The sequence below is a fragment of the Eptatretus burgeri genome, chromosome 6, assembly GCF_056783735.1.
Source record: "Eptatretus burgeri isolate ZD-2024b chromosome 6, Ebu_testis_v1, whole genome shotgun sequence".
NCBI classification, from domain to species: Eukaryota; Metazoa; Chordata; class Myxini; order Myxiniformes; family Myxinidae; genus Eptatretus; species Eptatretus burgeri.
In genome coordinates this window covers 51,417,064-51,432,091 of record NC_140966.1, presented here as the reverse complement: position 1 = coordinate 51,432,091, position 15,028 = coordinate 51,417,064, and positions in this window count along the sequence as shown.

The window sequence follows — 15,028 nt, the reverse complement described above, 5'->3', positions numbered from 1 at the left end:
TGAAACATTTAACAGGGGATTTATTTATAATGGGGGGAAAGGGACACGGAAGGGCAGAGTTAAACCGACTATAAGAAATGAATTTCAAATAATGTACAAGGAAAGCACTTAACAGTTTCTACTTATAGACAGGGCCCCAGACACGCACGCACGCACGCACGCACGCACGCACGCACACACACACACACACACACGCACGCACGCACGCACGCACGCACACACACACACACACACACACACACACACACACACACACACACACACACCCAAAAGAAAATGGATCTTCTCACCTCGTGCGGTTTGGCCGAGACGAGCGAACCAGGATCAGACCAGCCGTGTCGTGATGCGACCAGACCAGCCTCGAGATGAGACGACATCAGCGCCAGCAAGATGAGAGCAGACGGTGCGCAATCCCCCTCCTTACTACAAGCTGCTTCCCCGTCCTCTCTGATCGCCTCCCTCCTCCGCGCTCCTCCCAAGCACCACCTTCTTTTTCAGGAGGGAGGGGCTTCTTCTCCCGACCACTCGCCTCCCGATTGGTCGGACCCATCGCGCGATTCCCTGGCCGTCCTCCATTGGGCAGGCCTGCGGTAGGCGGGGCAACTCCTACCCCTCTGGGCGGAGTCCCGAGCGAAAGCGTTTGTGGCTCCGCCCACCTCCTCACCTCTGGCCACGTGCCTAATGGCGATGGTGTTGAGTCGGAAACGGGCGGGTGAGACGCCCGCTCCTTGCCGATTGGCTTCGAGGGACGCCATGCCTATGTTAGGCTCTGCCCATGCGCGCGTTTGCTGGCGAGCACGCGAAAAATGCCGCGCTGGTTATGGCGTCAGGATGGAGCGAAGGTGTTGTTGTTGTTGTGATACAGGGGGTAAAAATCCTAACTATCAAAACAACTCCACAGCACATGAACATCCAATTCCCACTAGACTAGGGACGGGACCCTCACTAGAAACACCCACTTACCGATATAACAGCTATCGGGGATGGCTGTCTGTCTGTGTGCACAAGGCTTCCAAATTCGTAACAATATATACACATACATAAACAAATATATACATATTGTTGCGGTTCATGGAACCGCATGCATCCAACAGACAGTGGTCCCAACACAGTTATTCCATTATTATACATGTAGATATTCCCTTTCCTTTTGTCTAGCGGGACAACAAGGGAGTGCGTTGCAATTATCTCATAACTAGGTTTGCTTACATCATTTTTTTCTTCATTTCGTCCCGACTCTTCTTTTCGTCTGATTATTCCTGAGGTAAATCTGAGCCACGTGAGCCTTCGCTGTGAGGTGGGCCCTCATGGAGGCCAGCACGTGTGGCGCCGCTGCGAGGAAATGATACGGTGCAGAGCCCTCGTTCCCAAGCGAGCCCGGCACCCAGCGTGTGCAGCGAGTCATATAGTGCACTTAGCAGTGCGGGATCATCGACTCGAGCTTCCGATGATCTGGGGAAGATTGTCGGTTGCAATAAAAAGGCATACGAATGAATACCTCTTAAGAGGCTGCACGAATGGTGTTTTTCACAACACAGGAAACAGCCAGCACGACACGCATGCTGCACGAAACGCGTAAGGAGACTGACGAAGGAGACTCCACGCCACGTTGGGTGGGATACGAGTGTGCGAACTAAGAAGCGGTGCGTTCCTTTTCAACCAAATATTTGACCCACATCGGTATTCGCCCCACGCACATGCAAGCAGAGTCTTGCGAACGCGAGCGCTGGCCACGTGCGTAATGGCCGAACCGCGCACACTGTATGGAATGTGCTCGAAGGCAGACACGTACTTCGGTCACGAAACATGCATGGATTTATCCATGACGATGTACCTTTGGCCGTCGCTGGCAGCAGGGGATTCCCCAGGGATGGTGAACGTCTTCTCATCTCTACGGCCAGCGAAGCTGCGATCGAGCTGGGGAATGTACAGTGCGGGCCACGTTGGCACGCGCGGAGCGAGCGCGTTGATCGACGCTGGTCGGACGCCCGAGGGGGAATGCGGGACCCTTGGCCAGTGGCCGGGGCGCGGCCCGGGGGTTTTTGCGGGATGATTCGCTTGCCAATTTCGGTGTGGGCGATTCGTGTCATGCCGTGGGGTCGGCGCAGTCCTTCCGCCATTCCCTCTCTTTTTCTTTCGCTCGCTCGCTCTGGCCTCGCCCTAGTCTCTCTGCGCGACCCACCTCCTGCTGCCTGGACTTCGCCTCTCCCGCACTCGCCTCACCCTCGTCGCCGCAGCCCGCCTCCTGCTGCACGGACTCCGCCTCCTGGTCTCCGCCCACACGATGTCAACCCCACCCACCAACCTGGTCCTGCCTAGCACTCCCTCCACGCACCCTGGACTCCGCCCCTTCTCCACTCAAGTCGCTCCTTCACGAACATGGTCTCTACATGTGCTTTTGAAGCCAGAGACGACACGCCAGCTGCCGGGTACCACACCACGGAGCATCCCCCCTGAAACGTATCGGTGGCACGTCGTGCAATCAAGCACAAAGGTACCGAGATCGTCGCCTCAACTCCTTTCCTTTCCTGTTTCAATATTCCCTCTTCATCGGGTTTTCTGTTTCTGTGTGTGTGCATGTGTCCTGGCACCTGTCTGCTTAAGGAAGACTGCAGAAGATCGTTATTGTTGGTTCACGAGCACCAGCCAGAGTGACCACTATATTCGTTAGTGTGTGTGTCTGTCTGTCTGTCCCGAGCATAGCTCCGTGGGTTTTGATCCGATCCTGATAAAATTTGGGTGGGAGGTTTGTATCATGATCTAGTTGTGTTTTCCTGAGAATGGGCATGCTGCGCCCATTATGGGCAGTGCCACGCCCAAAAAACGTGTTTTTAGGGGGTAGCCGATTTCAAGTTATATCTTCTCCGAGAGGGTTTGTCGAATCTGGCAGAGGTTTCGGTATTTGGTTAGCCCAATGACACCTGCATAGCCCCACGGAGCTCGATTTTTCATTTTCGTCACAAGGTCACAAGGTCACGAATTCAGAAAATGTCAAAAAAAATCAATAAACTGGGCATGGAGCTCCTAGAGTTTTCAACTGTTTCGAATGAAAGTTGGTATGCAAGTCGTGCTCTTCGAGTACTACAACTTTCATCATTTAAGTTTTTCCCGATTCCCACCAGTTTGCCCGTGGTGTCCCCTCAAAGGTCAAAAAATAAAAAAGGCAAACCCTGTACATTGCTCGTGAACCATCGCAGTCACAGATTGCGACCAGTTCAAGTGCAACGGACACTACCGAGAATGAGAGATGGTGCCATGCACAACATGGAGCATTTATGTGTGTAGATAGAAGATCAAACAAAACGTCGCATGCCTTTATCTCTTGCTGTGATACAAGAAAAAGTGCGTAGTTTGTGGAACGATTTAAAGAAGAAACAGGAAGCTGAAGTAAAAGGTGAAGGCACAGAGACCTTCACAGCTAGCTGAGGCTGGTTCATGAGGTTTTGTCATCGCGCCAACCTCCACAACCTGAAGTGTAGCGGTGAGGCAGCAAGTGCGGACCATGCTGCCGCATCAGAGTTTCCAGCAAAGTTGAAGAAGATGATTGAGGAGGGGGGTTACTCACCGAAGCAAGTCTACAATATTGACGAAACCGGATTGTTTTGGAAAATAATGCCCTCCCGTACATACATCACATGAGAAGAAAAGACTGCTCCAGGGTTTAAAGCAGCAAAGGACAGGTGTAACTCAATTACTTAAAGGATTGGTGTAACCACCTTATTACTCAGTGGAAATGCAGAAGGGGATGTAAAACTCAAGCCGCTTCTTGTTTACGTTTCTGAAAACGTTTACGTTTTTACGTCTCTTGTTTAGGTTTACGTTTCTCCTAGCACAGGAGGCTGGTTTTGAAGAGGTTGACGAAGAGGACGTGGATGACTTACTGGAATCTCATGCAGAACCCTTAAGCAATGAATATCTCATGGAGTTGGAACAGCAGTGGGCTCTTGAGGAAGAAGAAGAAGAAGAAGAAGAAGAAGAAGAAGAAGATGCTGTGACACCTTCCTACAAGCATCTCACCATGAAAAACCTCAGCCAAATCCTCAGCTCGTTTGAAAATGCCCTAAAATTTGTTATCGAGCAAGATCCAAATCTTGAAAGGAGCACTGATTTTAGCTGTGTTGTTAATGATGCCCTTTGTTGCTGCAAGGAACTTTATGCAGCAAAGAAAAAGAAAGCCATCCAGCTCACTCTCCACGCATTTTTCAAGCCAAAAGATGCAGCACCAACTACTTCCACCATCCAGGATGCTCCTTCAACCAGCTGCCAAGAGACCGTTCCCGCTGGTGAAGAAAGTGACAGCACAGTGTCAAGTGAAGAGAGGGACGATTCTGCCACTCCGCAAGTGTGATTTGTCCACCGCAATCAACTCCGTTCCTCCAGCCTCGGGGTAAGTCGCCACGACTCGAGGAGTGTGTTGTGTTTATTTGTGTTTTTGTCCAAAAAATTCCGAGCCAAAAACGCATCCCCCCTGTAGCACATTGGTTTCTATGGGAAAACATGTTTTGTTTAACACAGTTTCTCTTATCATAAGGTTTTCCAGGAACGCAACCCTTGCGAAAAGCGAGGACTTACTGTGTGTGTGTGTGTGTGTGTGTGTGTGTGTGTGTGTGTGTGTGTGTGTGTGTGTGTGTGTGTGTGTGTGTGTGTGTGTGTGTGCGTGTGTGTGTGTGTGTGTGTGTGTGTGTGTGTGTGTGTATATATATGTGTATATATATATATATATATATATATATATATATATATATATATATATATATATATATATATATATATATATATATATATATTGATACGAATTAGTGCCCGCCGGTGTGCGAACGACCGCTTCTCACTAATAGTAGCCGCTCGCCCACCGGACGGACAATTCGGTCGTGACCTTCTGGAACAATGCCGGAACCCTGTCACGGGTGGGTCTTCAACCCCACGACGGCCCAGCCAATTTTCTACCTGCGCAGAATAGGGTCAATCGCCAAATATCGATATACATAAGTACCCGCGCGGGTAGCCTACCGGGAGACCGTACCTCGGCGCAGGTCGGCTTGGACACGAACTGCCCAAGCGGTCCGTTCCGTTCTGCAGTGATAACCGAGCGGGTATTATCGCATGACCTTGCCGGATCCGATTCTATTTAACAGGTATTTAAAACCCAACTAATATTCCGAGATGCAATATGGCGTTCCAATGGGGGAAAAAGACACGACGAACGGGTAACATTCACACAAGTACATTTATTTAGAGCACGTACACATATACAGCCATGCAATCAATGGGGGAAGGGGACACGAAACGAGCAAGGTAAAAGCACTACAACCGACTATAAGCAATATATGTACAGAACTTACACAGTTTTACTTATAGGACACGGTGCCACCAACATTCATTCGAAAGCAAAACCCAAGGAAAATAAGACTACCCCCACAGACAGGGGAGTCAGACAGGGTCGGTAAACCTTTATGGCGTGGGACTTGGCAGACTGAATGAATCCCACGAGACCGTTGCAGGCTACCTGCACCCTCGTGGTGCGATGGTGGGTGAGTCGTGACGTCTGTCCCCCACGGCAGCTAGGATAGCCGCGGCTGAGCTCGGCCTTCCACAGAGCCGGCGAGCTCTCTCCGGCGCTCTCCACATGGATGCGCAGGCTTGCGCGACAGAGCTGGCAAAGCGGCACCTCCCGTCCGCGTCCCTGGTGCCACGCCCGGACTCCCCACTGACTGCGAGCTCCGACGACTCGACCCGAACCACCGAACCCAAGACTCTTCGAAGACCAAGACGACGAAGAAGAAGAAGCCCCACGCACCACCGAAAACCACTACACCCCAAGCTGGCGTCCTGCGCGCCCTTATACCCCCCCCCCCCGTTCCAATGCCTCGCCCCTCCCCTTTTATCGCTCCGCCCACCTTCCAGCTCCTGCAGGAAGCTTCCAGAAAAGGGGCGTGCCCTCTCGCCCCCCTCCCTGCGTGCCTCGCGGGGGCCGAGAGAATCTTTCTTGGCACAGGTCCAGGGAGATTCATTCCCCCAAAATCAGGCCCCCACCTTTTTTCACCTTTGACCTCTGGCTGGAATCGCACTTCCCCACACCAAAGCGCAGGAAAAGCAGGCGGGAAAATCCGCGCACCATCGGAACTCCTCTGGTTTCCTTCGCTTCATAGAGATGTTTTACATTAGCGGAGAGGGCCGTGGTTTGGCGTGTGGAGAAGGGGATCGACAGTTGGCGTAGCAGGGAAGGTGGTTAGGCGATCGTGGTTGTTGTGGTTTGAGGCAATCGTGGTTGTTGTGGTTTGAGGCGATCGTGGTTGTCCATAATAACGATAGTAAAGAAAAACGGCTATCTCAAAGGATCACAGCCCTGTGACACGAATAAATCCCATTAAACAACGGTGGGGAAATATAACTGAACACAGACTTATCGATCTCACTGAACTACGGACCTTTATGGTGTTCTGCGAATTTCCACAGCCGTAACAATATACACATATATACATATACATATATATTATATATATTGTTATGAATCTGGAAGCCATGAGCACTCAACATACAGGTCCTGCACCTATAGCTCAGTTATTTCGATAGGTAAATGTGGATAGATGGCTCCCTTTCCCTTGTTTAATGGGTAATTGAATGTACATGCACTGTGAAGTTAATTTGATAGTCAGGGTTTTCTTTCAATTTTTACACCCCTCATAACTCCAACATCACCCTCACCTTCACCACGCTCTGGCCAACGCCATGGCGCCCGTGGTGGGCGGAGTTCAAGGAGGAGCTTTGTGGCAGCCCTCGACCAATCAGCATGCAACGAGTGAGGTGGCTTCCGCTCAGCCAATCAGACCCCGCGACGGTGAGAAAGGCGGTCCGGTGACGTCACCACGCCCCCCGGGCCAATCGACGGACTTGCCACTCGTTTTGGCCAATGACAGGGCGAGGAGCGATTCTGCACGCCAAAACCGTCCAGTGAGGGAGAGAGGGGAGGGTGGAGGTTTTCTCCCCCTTGAAGAAGGGTGAATAAGGTTGCGGCACGATCGGACCCAGAGGAGAGAGTTTTTGAGATAGTTGATGACCATCGAGCAGGCAAGGTGGTTGTGGTCAATCTGACGGGCAGGTTGAACAAGTGTGGAGTTATCAGCCCTCGCTTTGACGTTCAACTCAAAGACTTGGAGAAGTGGCAGAGAAACATTCTGCCTTCTGGACAGTTTGGGAAACACAGGAGAGTTTTGGTTGGCGGGACGAGGCCTGAAGGGAGCTCTGGATTCTATCCTCGCATCTCGACGCTGGCCTGGTTCGCCCGTGTCAGCCGAACCACACGAGGTAGACAGGTCCATGTCCTTCTGGGTATGTGTGTGTGTGTGTGTGTGTGTGTGTGTGTGTGTGTGTGTGTGTGTGTGTGTGTGTCTGTCGGTGGGCCCGTCTGTAAGTAGGAATTGTTTAAGTGCTCTTTGCTGTACATACTTGCATCTCTTCTTCTTCTTCTTCTTCTTCCGGCTGCTCCCGTTAGGGGTCGCCACAGCGGATCATCCGCATGATCCGCATGATCCGCATAGTGATTTGGCACATGTTTTATGCCGGATGCCCTTCCTGATGCAACACTGGTCGCCTCTTACGACACAGGGATATGGTACACCTATTTTAACCGGGGTATACACTGGCCCAGTATACTGGTACTCATTTCGCCGACCTCGGAAGGATGACAGGCTGAGTCAACCCCTGGTGTATTAATTCAGTGGCCCAACGGGACTTGAACTCAGGACCTTTTGGATCCCAAGCCGCTGCCCGAACCACTGCGCCAACACCAGGCTCGACATACTTGCATCTCTATAGTCGGATAACTCTGCCTTCTTGCGTGCTCCCCCCTTTCCCCCATTATAAATAAATCCATTTGTTAAATGTATCACAGTGGCTGTATCAGTTAAATGACGGTAACCGGACATAGCCGATGGGTCAGAACAAAAACAGAACAGTCCAGAGGAGATGTTGCTCCACTGAGATACGTTTTTATTGCTATTGAGGTTTCTCCATACATTTGCACAATTACATACCTTCTGCCAACTCTTCTCGTAATTTTTTTTAACGATTTTGGAACAATTTTTGAGAAAAAGATGCACCAAACAGGGTAAGTAAGACACAAGCATGATGTCAGAATAAACAATCTCAAAGCTATGCTGCCCCCAGGACATAGCGTTCATGCTGATTCTCACTCTGCCCTCATGGCATGAAACAAAAATTTTTGAAGTACTGTTAAACGGAAAGCTTTTGAAAGTGTTAAAAAGGAAATTTGTGTTTTACAGTGTTCAAGTATATAATCTCTATTATAATACCAAGCTTGCACACTAAAAACTCGGCTCGCCGTCACACGATCCCTATGAAATTGCTGTGGCACTTAGCGGACATGCCGACAATGTTTGGGAAGTCTTGGCGTTCCACAGTACCACTTGCATTTTGCACAATGCATATTTTTGTCATTCCCCGTGTACGGTCTGTCGTCTGTTACCAGCTATGTTGTACTGCTATCCCGTGCATGTGCACGGGTATCGCTAGTTCAATTTAAATAAAATGATTTTGAAGGTCGTGTAAAAAACACAAAATTTCGGAAGTTTAGCGCCATTGATGCAGTCTTTTACACAACCTTATTTAACACATTATATTTGTTCTTCCTGATTAGTTTTTGTGTGCTTTATTATTTCCTTAAAAACAGTAAGTTTCCTGTTTGTAATGACTTCAATCTTGTTTGACTGCCAGGCTGGTAGACATTAAAAAAGTATCTCATTCCCCTCTGTGCCTGTGTGATCAGGACAAATTCAGAGCCAAAGTACTGCTAAGCTGCAGGTTTGCTTTCCGATTCATGTTCAAAATATAACATTCAATTGAAATAAAGTTGTTCATTGATCATAAACTGATGGACGGACGGACAGAAGTGAAACGATTGCTTAACCCCGTTCTTCATTGCATGGCCTTTGGTGGCCGAAAGTACGGCCCTCGACATGTGGCCGATAACACACAAATGTGAAAACACCCCATCATAATCCTCCATAAATGCTATCAAATTGACCCACTGTTTTCAAATGAGTGTTCCAATGCGAAGCATAAAAGTAACATCACTACATCAGGATATGGTTGCATTATACAAAACAATTATGCTCGCAGCCCAGTTAACAATGAAGAAGAGAATGTGGAGGCGGGGCCTAATAGTAGTCATTATGGAGTGCTGCAGGTGGTGTGGTGGCTCTCACACTGATGTCTTATTGGCAAAAGTGCCCCCCCCACCCTAAATAAGAGTGAATAACACTGGCTTAAGCCCTCTTTTCACTTCACATGCATGGGGTAAATATGTAAACAACCACCTTCCCCCCCCCCACCCATTCCCCTACCCAACCCACCCTTTATAAAAAGGTTAACCTGACTGGAGATAAAATAGATGAACGAATTAGATTTGAAATTGTTGACTTGCAAATCTTGTCTTTTGCGATCTTTAAATGCCAAACTCTGCGGATCACTTTAAGTTTGTTATAAGGAATGGTTTGCAGAACAACAGAACCAGTTAGTACTTCAGTTGAGAGCAAGGCCTTTAGTTCATTCTGCACATCAAATACAATGTGCTTCAATAAAGACTCATGCTGAAATGGGGTGGAGGGAGGGGGGAGGGGGTAGGGTTAGGCAAAAAACCCCTAAAAAAATAACAACAAACTGACCAGCAGCATAGCCCTTTATTTATTTAAAATAACAAACAATATTGCTTTGTAGAAAGATTATTGTTATAAAGTGCAAGTGGCTGTCATAAATTAACAAATAAGATAATATATCGCATTCACATGCAAATTAATCTGGATTCCAGTAAAAGATGTTCCCTTAAAGAAGCTATCACATCTAAATCAAAACAGCATTCATACAAATTTATGTCCTGTAAATATGAACACTGAGTACAAATTTAGTATCGTGTTGCAGAAGCAGTTACATTGTCAGGTTGATTAATTATGGAATTTCTTTCAAATATCGACACCACTTTCCTTTGGTTACCACTTAAACGGCTATCCTATTATAATGAAAGCAATAGGTACACTTCTTGATTTACAGCATGACCACTACCAACATTAAGACTCAAAATAGAATGGTAATTGTTATCAATCATGGACGGAATAAAAAAAAAATTTGGAAGAAAATATATTCCTGATATAAATTAGAGTTGTAGTGTTTTAGGTTCCACTGATATTTTTCCACATCACTTGGTTATTTATACTTTAGCAATACTGTTTACACTGACAAAATAAATTGTGTCAACATTTAATCATTGCACTAATCAGAGCTTGTGCCTTGAAATCTCAATGGCTTCTCTTCTTACATCAGCCTTGATCACAACTATCTATAGGCTTTACATGATTCTTGTGCACATGAGGACAGAGGACATAATCAAAATGCTTCCACAATCTACATCCATAAAAACTCAACATGTTTCTTGTTACTGTGGTAAGTTCCCAGATGCCATATCACCAGTGGTACTCAAAATTACACTGATATTAAAGCTCCTATTGTTGCAAAGAACAGTAACATATTTGAACCTACTCTAAGTTTGAAACACCAGTAAAACATAAATAAAATGGAAATTATTTTCCACTATGGCTGCAGTAAACAATTACCCTGGCCACAGCAAATTCTCTTTTTCCTCCCAATTTCTAAATCTCAAAATTAGTTTTGCAATACTTAAACATTTTCCTTATCAAGTAAATATAGTGCAATTTATAGAAAATGGAAAGTAAAATTCTTCATGACAGTTTTTATATACATCCCAAATAATAGGAAAGATGGGTTCCAAAACCTGTTAAGTCCAATTCCATGTACATTTCGAGGAATCATATATTTATCTTTTTGTGCAACATTATGGGAAAGCAAAATAAAATAAAATGAAAATGCATAAGCTCAATAAAATTCCAACAAGATTTGAAATTTAGGAGATTATGTAATGATTGTGAACAATAGCATTTTTGTCTATACATACTGAACAATATAATACAAAAAGGAACTTAAATATAATTTTGGAGCCCACTCCAGCAAGGATGTGTGATAATAACAATAATAAAAATAATATATAATTATATATATATATATACATAAATATACATATATATATATATATATATACATACATATACATACATATACATATATATATATATATATATATATATATATATATATATATATATATCTGACACAGACACATATACATACACACGGCATATAAAAGTCTGAGTCCAATCGCAAATTAAATTAGATGTGTTTAGAAAATAAATTGTGATAATATGAAATCGAAAGCACTTTCTAAGGATTTCCAAGAACTCTTAAATCACAATTAAACCCAGCAATACATACTGAGTTAATCAGAATATATATATATATATATATATATATATATATATATATTGCTGAAAATCTGTTGTGCACGTTTGGATTAAATATACTTATAAATAGATTTAAACTAAACGCGCACAAAAAAGTTTTCAGCAATTTCAAAAACAGAAATTTAAACAAAAAGTTCCGTGTCTGAGAGATACTGCATAACGCCATACAGGTTGACGTGATATCACAGTATCAGCATATTGTTACTGAGCTGCCACATTAGAACACACTTCACTGTAGCAATGAATTTTTCTGCTGGAATAGAATTGTATTCTTTTGAAGCAGAACACAGTGAAACAGAGCTAAAGAATTTTCAAGCTGCCTTTACTTCAGAAGAAGAAAGTGAGTGTGGAAGAGAACATTGATTCCTACAGCACGAGAACACGTGTTGCCAGGACAGGGATTTTCTACATGATAAATTGAACAAAAATGACTGTTTTTGTGCAGCTCAGATCCTGTGGTTGAGAATATGGTGAACCCAGTCTTTTAGTTGCTCTTTTTATTAATTTGTTGACGTGGAAAGGGGTCAGTTGAGTTGGTGTCTGATACATTGCAAAATAGGCACCGTTCCTTTATTTTTTTTTTTACGTGGTAAAATGCCGAAGAAAACTTCCACCATAACATTGTTTACCTTTTTTATGTCATGCATAAAATGCAAAAACAGCTCTTGCTGGTTTTCAGAGATTTATGTTGAAAAAAAAGGTTGGATACGCATCTTCTACCAATATTTTCTTTCTCCCATCGTATCTAAATAGACCGGCCGATTTTTCTTGCTCTGTTTGAAGACACCAAGGTTCAAAGTGGATTTTGCAAAACATTTTGTGCCTTCCAAAAGAAAATTTGTCAACAGTATGACCAGTTCCTACATTGTAAAGCCACTTCATTGCCAACTCTCTCTTCTCTGGATATTTATCCACATTTGGGATCTGGAAAAAAGCTTTTACTGCACTTTCCTCTCTCACAGCTGTACCCCTGATACTCAGCATCAAACTTTCTGTACTGATGCTGTGATGTCACATTTTTACCAAATCTCACTCTCGCGATAGCCCAGTGGTGGCAAACAGTGTATATGGATTCATTACTCAATATTTCCTAAAATACAATGATATCAAAAGCAAAATTTCAGGGAAAAATTAAAGATGAGGTATTTTTCTACTCATTGACATTCGTCAGAGCTCAGGGTTCAATTGTGCTTTCAGGATATAGTAACACTTATATGATATAAAAAGCAAACCTATCTTTACATTTACCATATTTAGTATTCACATTAGACCCTCTTTTGCCTTGAGAACTGCCTCCACTCTGTTTGGCGACATACTAAGATACACAATTTGATGTGTCTGTGTGACCGCGATACATTCAGTCATTCCTTATCCAATCTCAAGAAAATTTGACAGGAGTACAAAGGGTCACATGACGGAGGTTGTAGCAACTTAATTTGCCCCCTCCCCCATGGGTGAAATCCATGCAAAGATGTATAGATAGCTTCTCATGGCATTTTTCCAAGGCCGCTTCTAACAAGAAAAGTAACTAGAGAGTTCATAGAACACGAAACTCCACACAGTGTTAAGTGTATGTACTTCAATTTAAATTAAAAAGATTTCAAAGATTGTTAAAAAAAAAAAAAAATATATATATATATATATATCAAAAAAAAATCCGGAAGCTGAGCGCTATTGAAACAGTTATACACGACCCTGTGGAACATGTCCAAGTACTGCAAAATTGGAGGCTCTTGGAAGAATTAAGAAAGGCGATTTGTTTTATGTTCAAGTATATAAATCAATTTTAATAAAATCTACATTATAAAGTCAAACAAGCTGGTAGGCGACATGGCTGCTCGCTCTAGATGGAAAACTGGCCGACACGACTAGCCCATATTCATGTACATGCTATCAATCAATTTAGCACAATAAATATGATTATCACAGCCCTCCTAGTTTGCGCCCAGAAACCCGCCTTGTGAAATTTCAGGCATGTTTCCAAAGAGACTCTAACAAATGGCAGCCCTGGTAATTCCATTTATCTATTCGCTAAAGATTTAATTTTTTTATATGATTCTGTAACACATTCTCCTTGGGCACAAAAAAACAGGTCACTCGGAGGTCCAGTTTCGGAGGTATTGATTTTTTTGTTCAGTCCACAATAAGTGTACGATGTACGATAAAGTATTTTAGCTGTTGCTAAGCAACGGAGGTGTGCATAGCAACCATTCATTTTTGTGTACATGCTAGCCACATTGTACACATTTCACCCAAGTTTCATCAAAACCAGACTCTTTCGCTCAGAGATATTCGCAATTAACCGTTTCTGAAATGTTCGACATGTACTCGCCCAAAACCTATCTCCTCCTACAAATATTTTTTTGTTTGGGCTGCAAATTGGCATGAAGGGAGCGAGATAGATTGCGCACAGAACACTAAGCTTCGATTTTTCGATTTTTTTTTTGATTTTTTTGACCACTTTAAAGGACCGTTGCTATGCCGTTGCTAGGGCCTGGGGTCCCATATTCGAAAGCACACGTTTCCCAGAAATATTGGTCCTACCTACCAAATTTCATTGGAATCAGTTGAGTGGTTTAGCCCCGAGGCTTGACCAAAGTTTCGCGGACAGAAAGACAGATGGAAATGTCCAGAATAAGGGTGCTCTAAGAGCAGCCAATAAATCAATTCTGGGTGTTACTGCCGTTTTACACAGCATCTAATACACCAACCTATCTAACGCGTTGCATTAGTTATTCATGCCTGTTGTATGTGTCCTTTATAATGTCATTAAAAACAGTAAGTTTCCTGTTTGGAATTATTTTCAATTTTGTTTCACTACCAGACAAGCAGACAGATAAAAAATATCATATCATCCTCCACATCCTCTCTGCGCTTCTGCGATCGAGAGAAATTCGGAGACAAAGTACTGTTAAACGGAAAACTTGTCTTGAGATTCATGTTAAAAATATCATGGCATTTTTCCAAAGTTGCTTCCAAGAACAAAAGTAATATGAACAATAGTTAGAAAAGGATAATAATATTTACATTATTACAAAATAAAAATAATATAAACAACAGTAATACATACTTGCAGTAACAATAACACTGGTTGACAAAATCGAACTTTTTTTTCTCTCATCAAAGATGTAAGCACACTTTTCTTGACCAGTTTTGCACGTTGATTCCAAATCTGTTTTTGCTTTTCCTCTAGCACATCTATTTTTATTTGAAAGGTTATTGCCTATAAGGCAATAACCTTTCAAATTTGATTGGTCTTATCACAAAAACGTGAGTGCTCGAGGAAAACCAAAAACAGATTTGGAATCAACGTCCCAAGAGGTATCGAGCTCACCTATCTGATGAAAATGACTTGTTGGCAAGTGTAATTGGCGATAACAATGAGGACAATAACATAACCCACCCCTGTCACTCACTTAGGGAGCAGGTGCACAAGTTGATTAAATTAGTTTATGGATTATGCTTGAGTAAATTTTTTCCCAACAGTTTTGTAATGTACTCCAGAACCTAATCAGGCTGCTCACATAAGTTTTAGCTCTTTCTCAAATGTATCAACTCTTCATCTATTCAGTTAAGACAATGTTTTAGTCAATAATCAATCCATCCATTGGGACCATAATCTGTACAGAGCGTTGGTGCTG